This window comes from Felis catus, chromosome X (genome assembly GCF_018350175.1).
Source record: "Felis catus isolate Fca126 chromosome X, F.catus_Fca126_mat1.0, whole genome shotgun sequence".
NCBI lineage: Eukaryota > Metazoa > Chordata > Mammalia > Carnivora > Felidae > Felis > Felis catus.
The window spans coordinates 94,414,924-94,424,128 of record NC_058386.1 but is presented as its reverse complement, the minus strand read 5'-3'; positions in this window follow the sequence as shown (position 1 = coordinate 94,424,128).

Genomic DNA, 9,205 nt, shown 5'->3' with positions numbered 1-9,205 from the left:
ATTCCCACCAACAATGCAAAAGAGATCCTCTTTCTCTGCATCCTCACCAACATCTGTTGTTGCCTGAGTTGTTAATTTTGGCTATTCTGACAGGCGTAAGGTGATATCTCATTCTGGTTTTGATTTGTATTTCCCTGATGATGAGTGATGTTGAACATTTTTTCATGTGTCTGTTAGCCATCTGGATGCCATCTTTGGAAAAGAGCCTATTTGTGTGTTTTGCCCATTTCTTCACTGGATTATTTGTTTTGGGGGTGTTGAGTTTGAGAAATCCTTTATCGATTTGGATACTAGCCCTTTATCTGATATGTCATTTGCAAATATCTCCCATTCCATCGGTTGCATTTTAGTTTTGCTGATTGTTTCCTTTGTTGTGCAGAAGCTTTTTATCTTGATGAGGTCCCAATTGTATAGTTTTGCTTTTGTTTACCTTGTCTCAGTCACAGGTCAAGTAAGAAGTTGCTGCAGCTGAGGTCAAAGAGGTTGTTGCCTGTTTTATACTGTAGGATTTTGATGGCTTTCTGTCTTACGTTTAGGTGTTTCATCCATTTTGAGTTTATTTTTGTGTATGGTGTAAGAAAGTGGTCCAGGTTCATTCTTCTCCATGTCGCTGTCCAGTTTTCCCAACACCATTTGCTGAGGAGACTGTTTTTTTCCCACTGGATATTCTTTCCTGCTTTGTCAAAGATTAGTTGGCCATACATTTGTGGGTCCATTTCTTGTTCTCTATTCTGTTCCATTGATCTGAGTGTCTGTTCTTGTGCCAGTACCATACTGATTTGATGATTACAACTTTGTAATACAGCTTGAAGTCTGGGATTGTGATGCCTTCTGCTTTGGTTTTCTTATTCAAGATTGCTTTGGCTATTTGGGGTCTTTTCTGGTTCCATACAAATTTTAGGATTGTTTGTTCTAGCTCTGTGATGAATGCTGGTGTTATTTTGATAGGGATTGCATTGAATATGTAGATTACTTTGGGTAGTATTGACATTTCAACGATATTTGTTCTTCCTATCCAGGAGCATGGAATCTTTTTCCGTTTCTTTGTGTCTTCTTCAATTCCTTTCGTTAGGTTTCTATAGTTTTCAGTATATAGATTTTTTTCACCTCTTTGGTTCGGTTTTTTCCTAGGTACTTTATAGGTTTTGGTGCAATTGTAAATGGGATTGATTCCTTGATTTCTCTTTCTGCCGCTTCATTATTGGTGTATACATATGCAACTGATTTCTGTGCGTTGATTTTGTATCTTGCGACTTTGCTGAATTCACGCACCAATCCTAACAGTTTTTTGGTGGAGTCTTTGGGTTTCCCACATAGAGTATCATGCCATTTGTGAAGAGTGAAAGTTCGATTTCTTTCTTCCCGATTTGGATGTCTTTTATTTCTTTTTGTTGTCTGATTGCTGAGGCTAGGACTTCCAACACTATGTTGAATAACAGTGGTAAGAGTGGACATCCTTCTCGTGTTCCTGACCTTACGAGGAAAGCTCTCAGTTTTTCCCCATTGAGGATGATATTAGCAGTGGGTCTTTCCTATATGGCATTTATCATCTCGAGGTTTGATCCTTCTATCCCAACTTTCCTGAGGTTTTTTTTTTTTTAATCAAGAAAGGATCCTGTAATTTGTCAAATTCTTTTTCAGCATCTATTGAGAGGATCATGTGGTTCTTATCTTTTCTTTTATTAATGTGATGTATCACATTGATTGGTTTATGGATATTAAACCAGCCCTGCATCCCAGGGATAAATCCCACTTGATTGTGGTGAATAATTCTTCTAATGTATTGTTGGATCCGGTTTGCTAGTATCTTGTTGAGAATTTTTGCATCCAAGTTCATCAGGGAAATTGGTCTGTAGTTCTTTTTACTGGGGTCTTTGTCTGGTTTTGGAATCAAGGTAATGCTGGCCTCATAGAATGAGTTTGGGAGTTTTCCTTCCATTTTTATTTTTTGGAACAGCTTCAAAAGAATAGGTGTTAACTCTTCTTTAAATGTTTGGTAGAATTTCCCTGGAAAGCCATCCAGCCCTGGACTCTTGTGTGTTGGGAGATTTTGATTACTGATTCAATTTCTTTACTGGTTATGGGTATATTCAAATTTTCTATCTCTTCCTGTTTCAGTTTTGGTAGTTCTTATGTTTCTAGGAATTTGTCCATTTCTTCCAGATTGCCATGTTATTGGCATATAATTGCTTATAATATCCCCTTGTTTTTATTTCTGCTGTGTTGGTTGTGATCTCTCCTCTTTCATTTGTGATTTTATTTATTTGGGTCCTTTCCTTTTTCTTTTTGATCAGTCTGTCCAGGGGATTATCAATTTTGTTAATTCTTTCGAAGAATCAGCTCCTGGTTTCGTTGATCTTTAATACTGTTTCCTTGATTTTGATATCATTGATTTCTGCTCTAATCTTTATTATTACCCTCCTGCCTGTTTTGGGCTTTATTTGCTGTTCTTTTTCCAGCCCTTTAAGGCATAAGATTAGGTTGTGTATTTGAGAACTTTCCTCCTTCTTTAGAAAGGCCTGGATTGCTATATACTTCCCTCTTATGACTGCCTTTAGTGCATCCCAGAGGTTTTGGGCTGTCGTGTTTTCATTTGCATTGGCTTTCATGTACTTTTTAATTTCCTCTTTAATTTCTTGGTTAACCCATTCATTCTGTAGTAGGACGTTCTTTAATGTCCAAGTATATATCGTCTTTCCAAATTTTTTCTTGTGGTTGATTTTGAGTTTCATAGTGTTGTGGTCTGAAAGTATGCAAGGTATGATCTCGATCTTGTACTTGTTGAGGGCTGATTTGTGTCCCACTATGTGTTCTATTCTAAAGAATGTTCCATGTGCACTCGAGAAGAATGTGTATTCTGCTGACTTAGGATGAAATGTTCTGTATGTATCTGTTAAGTCCATCCAGTCTAGTGTGTCATTCAAAGCCATTGTTTCCTTGTTGATTTTATGCTTAGGTGATATGTTCATTGCTATAAGTGGAGGGTTGAAGTCCCCTGCTATTATGGTATTATTGCCAATGAATTTCTTTATGTTTGTGATTAATTGGTTTATATATTTGGGTGATTTCATGTTGGGGGCATAAATATTTATAATTATTAGAACTTCTTGGTGGATAGACCCCTGAATTATGATATAATGCCCTTCTTCATCTTAAAACCTAGTTTGTCTGATATAAGTATGGCTACTCCAGCTTTCTTTGGACGTCCATTAGCATGATAGACGGTTCTCCATCGCCTCACTTTCAATCTTCGGGTGTCTTTAGGTGTAAAATGAATCTCTTGTAAGCAGCATATAGATGGGTCCTATTTTCTTACCCATTCTGATACCCTATATCTTTTGATAGGAGTGTTTAGTCCATTGACATTTATTTTTTTTTTAATGTTTATTTATTTTTGAGAGAGGGAGAGAGAGAAAGAGAGAGCAAGCAAGGGAGGGGAGAAAGAGAGGGAGACACAGAATCTGAAGCAGCTGCAGGCTCTGAGCTGACAGCACAGAGCCCGATGCGGGACTTGGACCCACAAACCATGACATCGTGACCTGATTTCTTGTCTTAATGTTTGTTTTTGAGAGAGAGATGCATATACAGATCTTTATTTTAATTTTTGAATTTATTTTTGTAAGGTTTATTTTTGAGAGAGAGAAAGACAGAGTGTGAGTGGGGGAGGGGCAGAGAGAGAGGGAGACAGAACCCAGAAGCAGGCTCCAAGCTCTGAGCCATCAGCACAGAGCCCGACCTGGGGCTTGAATTCATGAACAGTGATATCATGACCTGAGCCACGAAGTTGGATGCTTAACCGGCTGAGCCACCCAGGGGCCCCTAAAGATCTTTTTTTTTGTTATTTTTGAGAGAGAGAGCACACGTGCATGAGTGGGGGCGAGGCAGAGAGTGAGGGAGAGAGAAAATCTGAAATGGGCTCTACGCTGACAGGCTGATGTCCTGACGAGGGGCTCGAACTCACAAACTACGAGATCAAGCCTTGAGCCGAAGTGGGATGCTCAACTGACTAAGCCACCCAGGTGCCCCAATATCTTTTAAAACATTCTTCTAAAGAGCTCCATAGGCCTTTGGGTAACCTCGGCTATTTGGTTACTAAACAATGGACTGTGCTGATATCTTTGTTGACTCTTTTTATTTTATTTAAAAAAAATTTTTTTTGGTGTTTATTTATTTTTGAGACAGAGAGAGACAGAGCATGAACGGGGGAGGGCCAGAGTGAGGGAGACACAGAATCTGAAGCAGGCTGCAGGCTCCGAGCTGTCAGCACAGAGCCTGACGCGGGGCTTGAACTCACGACTGCGAGATCATGACCTGAGCCGAAGTTGGCCGCTCAACCACTGGCCGCCCCGACTCTTTTTATATTCATTGACAAATGCAATCTTTGCCTGATTGCTTTTCAAAAGAAAACATTTTCATGAATACGGATGTGTTTCAAGGGAGACCTTGAAGTCATCACACCTTTAAGACCAGTGCTGTCCAGGCTGCTCCCAGCCTGACTCAAGCTCTGACTCACAGACCCTTTTTCTCACCCTTTCCCTTGCTGTTTGGGTCGAGGTGGGTGGGAATTTCTAGGGCCAGAAGGAAGGAGGACAATAACTACGCTGAAGGGCTGTGTCCTGGCCAGGCAGCTGTTTCTTTGTTTTTTGGTGTGGTTTTTTTTTTTTTTTGTTTGTTTTTTTTTTTTTTTTGAGAGAGAGAGGGAGAGAGTGCCAGTGGGGGAGGGGCAGAGAGAGAGGGAGACAGAGAATCTGAAGCGGGCTCTGTGAATGTGGAGCTCGAATTCATGAGCTGTGAGATCATGACCTGAGCCGAAGTCGGATGTTTAACCCGACTGAGCCACCCAGGTGCTCCAGGCAGCAGCCTTTTTGCATTTCAGGTCAACACCGGAAATCTCACAAAACCCCGCTGCCTTCCACTCCCAGGGGTGAAGGGAGGGGTTCATTCCCTGCCTCACTCTCCCCACCTGGCAGAGTGGTAAATGAAAGCGTTTCCACCTCCTCCCCTGGTGGGATTACCTGACCAGCCCCTGGGCTCTGGGTCTCAGCTGCGCCTCTGGATTCCTCCCTGTGTTTCTTGTCCTTCACGTTAGGGAGTGGGGGTCATTTCCTCATGCAGAGATCCAAGCCAAAGCCTTTTTCTATTCCCATTCTCCGGGCAGAGACCAGTTCACTAACTACTCAGTACTCACTGTACCAGGAAACCGAGGTCTAAATGGCTCTGCCGTTGTGAGCCATACACACGGGGCTCTCAGGCTGCAAAATCCATTGCTCTCTCCTTGCAATAAGTGGACATTTGATTTCACCTTAGGGTGGAGACCACTTTGACCTGCAAGCCTCCGAACACTGTCCTATTTCAATACTAATAAAGGCAAGGTCAGTATCCTCCAATTTCTTTCTCAGCCACAGGTCAAGTTGAGTTTTGCTCCAGTTTTGCCTGTGCTCAGGTACTGAGCGATCAATTCGCCCAGCTCCAAATATCCCTAAGTCCTAGCTGGCCAATGGACTCCTTACACCTGGACACAGGCACCAAAAAAGGAAGATTCTGGGGGCGCCTGGGTGGCTCAGTAGGTTAAGCGTCTGACTTCGGCTCAGGTCATGATCTCACGGTCCGTGGGTTCGAGCCCCGCGTCGGGCTCTGTACTGACAGCTCAGAGCCTGGAGCCTGCTTCAGATTCTGTGTCTCCCTCTCTCTGACCCTCCCCTGTTCATGCTCTGTCTCTGTCTCAAAAATAAACGTTAAAAAAAATTAAAAAAAAAAAACAAAAAAAGGAAGATTCTGTACATTCCCATACCTCCACACCTTCCTCCCCTTAACTACAGCCCCCCACCACTGCCTTCTGATAGACAGTCTCTCCTTTGCTGTCGGTGCCCAAACTTCTGTCTCCTTTGTTCTGCCTTGGGTGAATTCTTTCACTCCCTGCGCCTCTGGCCTCTACCCATGTGGGCTGCCCCGCGTACCTTAATGTGGATGTTTTATTAGACTAAAAGCAATCTTATCTTGACAACAGCCAGACCTCTGGGGGCCTGTAAACCTCACTTTTGGCATGGAGAACTCCCTTAGAAACTTACGTTATCTGTGCCCCACCTCTCCTCCACAAACTTCAAAGTATGTAATCAGTCACTTCTCACAACCCCAGTGCAGCTCTTTCTGCCCACGGGTCCCGTCCCATGCTATAACAAAATCACCTTTTTGCACCATAAAACGTCTCGCGAATTCTTTCCTGACTGCTGTGTTCAGCAATCCTGCATCATTTTTGGTGGCCAGTGCAGGCGGGGTATCTGCATCTTCCTGCTTCCGGACTTCAAGCCTTGTGCAAACTTGGTAAGCTACTCCCTCCACTCCCTTTACTTTCATTTTAAAGAGCTTTTCAAGGAGTACCAGTCTTATTGCATCACTTTCGTGTCTATTGCACAGGCTGCAATCCCCTTGTCCCCACGGCTGTTCTGCAGGGAGGAACAAAAGCCTACCTTTTGACTGGAGGCTAGGACTTTGGCTTTCTTGGGCACAAGACAGCCACTTAAGTTACTAGGACGGTTACCAACCTTAAGACTCCGGTGTTAGGTTTCCTTCTCATTGGTCCAAGGCGAGCCCCTCCACGTCCCTGCTCCAGCCACTTCTGGCGTAAGACCTCCCCTGGGAGCCCGCTGAAACCAGTAGCTGATTGAATTAAAACCATTTCCTGGGGAAGTCCACTATAAAGACTACATGTGTTGGATTTGTCAATGTCCCCTACTGACTACTTAATTGTAACATTAGGTATATCACCCTGCAAATTCTTAGTGTCTCCATGAGTTAAAACAGCGGGCTCTCTTGGTCCATCTACTGGTACCTAATTTTTTCATGTTTATTTATATTTAAGAGCGAGAGAGACAGAGCATGAGCAGGGGAGGGGCAGAGAGAGACGGAGACACAGAATCCAAAGCAGGCTCCAAGCACAGAGCCGGACGTGGGGCTCAAACTCACAGAACGTGAGATCATGGCCTGAGCCGAAGTTGGATGCTTAACCGACTGAGCCACCCAGGCGCCCCTACTGGTACCTATTGTGTCCAGGAAAAAACAGGGAAGTTAAGGGACATCCACATCCCTTCAGTAGGACAGCTCAGTGTTCATAACTACTTTTTGAGGGACACTTCTGGTCACTTTGAACACTGGGAACCTTTGACATTAACCTGAGTGGGATACCACACAGGTGCAGGGGTAAGGGGGTGGGATTATGGTAATGGACTTTTCTTCTTTGGTCCCCAAGAATTCCCCCTTAGGGTGTCTCTTAACCCATTGGAGCCAACTTGGATTCCAAGATTTAAAGAAGAAAAGATTCATCTTCTGCAATAATGCATGGACTGAGTACTCCTTAGGAGACGAGGAAAAATGGCCCATTAATGGGGCCTTAAATTTCAATACTATTTCTGCCAAGATCCTATACTTGCCTCCCTCTTTCTCTGGAATTACTCATCTCTTCTTTGTTTGCTTCTTTTGTGTGTCAGATCCGGAATATATCTTGAAAGGACCGAATCAGCGTGGCCGGACTCTTGTTGTATGGAGGGGTCTTCTCCCTCATTCATTTCCCAGGTTAACGGCTTTGAGCATTGGAGCTAATTGTCTGGTTAGTCCACATCGGGATGGGGACTTTAAGGAATATTCCCAAGCAACTGCTGAAACCCCTTTTGTTTGGGGGAACTTCCCCATCTTCTCCAGCCCAACAGGGACTGCCTATTTTCACTTTTTTCTTGGTGGGAAAAAAACGTGCATCTGTTCATCTGTCCAAGCTGATAAGCTTTAGGAATGGGAGTCCCCTTTCTTCTGTCTGGGCTTCTATCTGCCTCCAGCCTTGCTGGTGGCACCTCACCTCTTCTGCCTTGCCCTCCCCCTGTTTCTGCACCGTCATGGGTACAGCTTGAATAAGCGGCTCCTAAACGATCCTCTGTGCCTCCGCCATTGGCTCTGGCTCCTCCTATCCTTGCTATCAAAGAGCAAAGAGCACCCCTCCCTGGACTTACACTGCCCACTTCAGATTCTCCCTTTGGTGCCCCAGTTAAAAATTGACAATGGGATACTACTCGGCGATGAAAAGGAATGAAATCTTGCCATTTGCAACAACATGGATGGAACTGGAGGGTATTATGCTAAGTGAAATAAGTCAGTCAGAGAAAGACAGATATCACATGATTTCACTCATATGTGGAGTTTGAGAAACACAACAGATGAACATAGGGGAAGGAAAGGAAAATAAAAACAAAGGGAGGCGGAGCACCTGGATGGCTCAGTTGGTTGAGCGTCTGACTTTGGCTCAGTTCATGATTTTATGGTGAGTTCAAGCCCTGCATTGAACTCTGTGCTGACAGCCCAGAGCCTGGACCCTGCTTCGGATTCTGTGTCTCCCCCTCTGTCTGCCTGTCCCTCCCCCCTCTCAAAAATAATAAATAAACATTAAAAAAATTTAAAAAACCAAGTAGATTGAGTAAATAAAAAAGGTTGAAATAAATGGATTTTTAGGGGCGCCTGGGTGGCTCAGTCGGTTGAGCGGCCAACTTCGGCTCAGGTCATGATCTCACTGTCCGTTAGTTCGAGCCCCGCGTCAGGCTGTGTGCTGACAGCTCAGAGCCTGGAGCCTGTTTCAGATTCTGTGTCTCCCTCTCTCTGACCCTCCCCCATTCATGCTCTGTCTCTCTCTGTCTCAAAAATAAATAAACGTTAAAAAAAATTTTTTTTTTAAAGAAATGAATGGATTTTTAAACTATAAAGATACAGGGCCTCCTGGCTGGCTCAGTCAGTAAAGGGCGCAACTGTTGATCTCAAGGTCATGAGCTCAAACCCCACTTTGGGTGTTGACCTAGTTAAAGAATTTTTTAAAAATAAAGTACACTGATACAAAATTCAAATTCTGCATTTCTCTCCGATAAAAAGACAAAATTTTCTCGGATTGTTGGTCTGCTCTTGATAAGAAAATGTAAGTTTTTTTTCTCTTTCCTTTATTTGCCCAGAAAACCAAAGCTTCTATGTTTTGTCTTTATCAGGTCTTTGATTACATGAGAAAGTTAAAACTTCTCATTGTTAAAGGGGCCAAGTTTTGCTAACAACTATATAGCTTCCTGTAGACTCCCTTATTGCCACTTTGGTTTAATGTAAATATTAAAGTTATAATGATCCATAATGCTATTTAGGCATGTGCTTTAAAACTGTCTGAAGGTTTTAACAAACTTTCCTG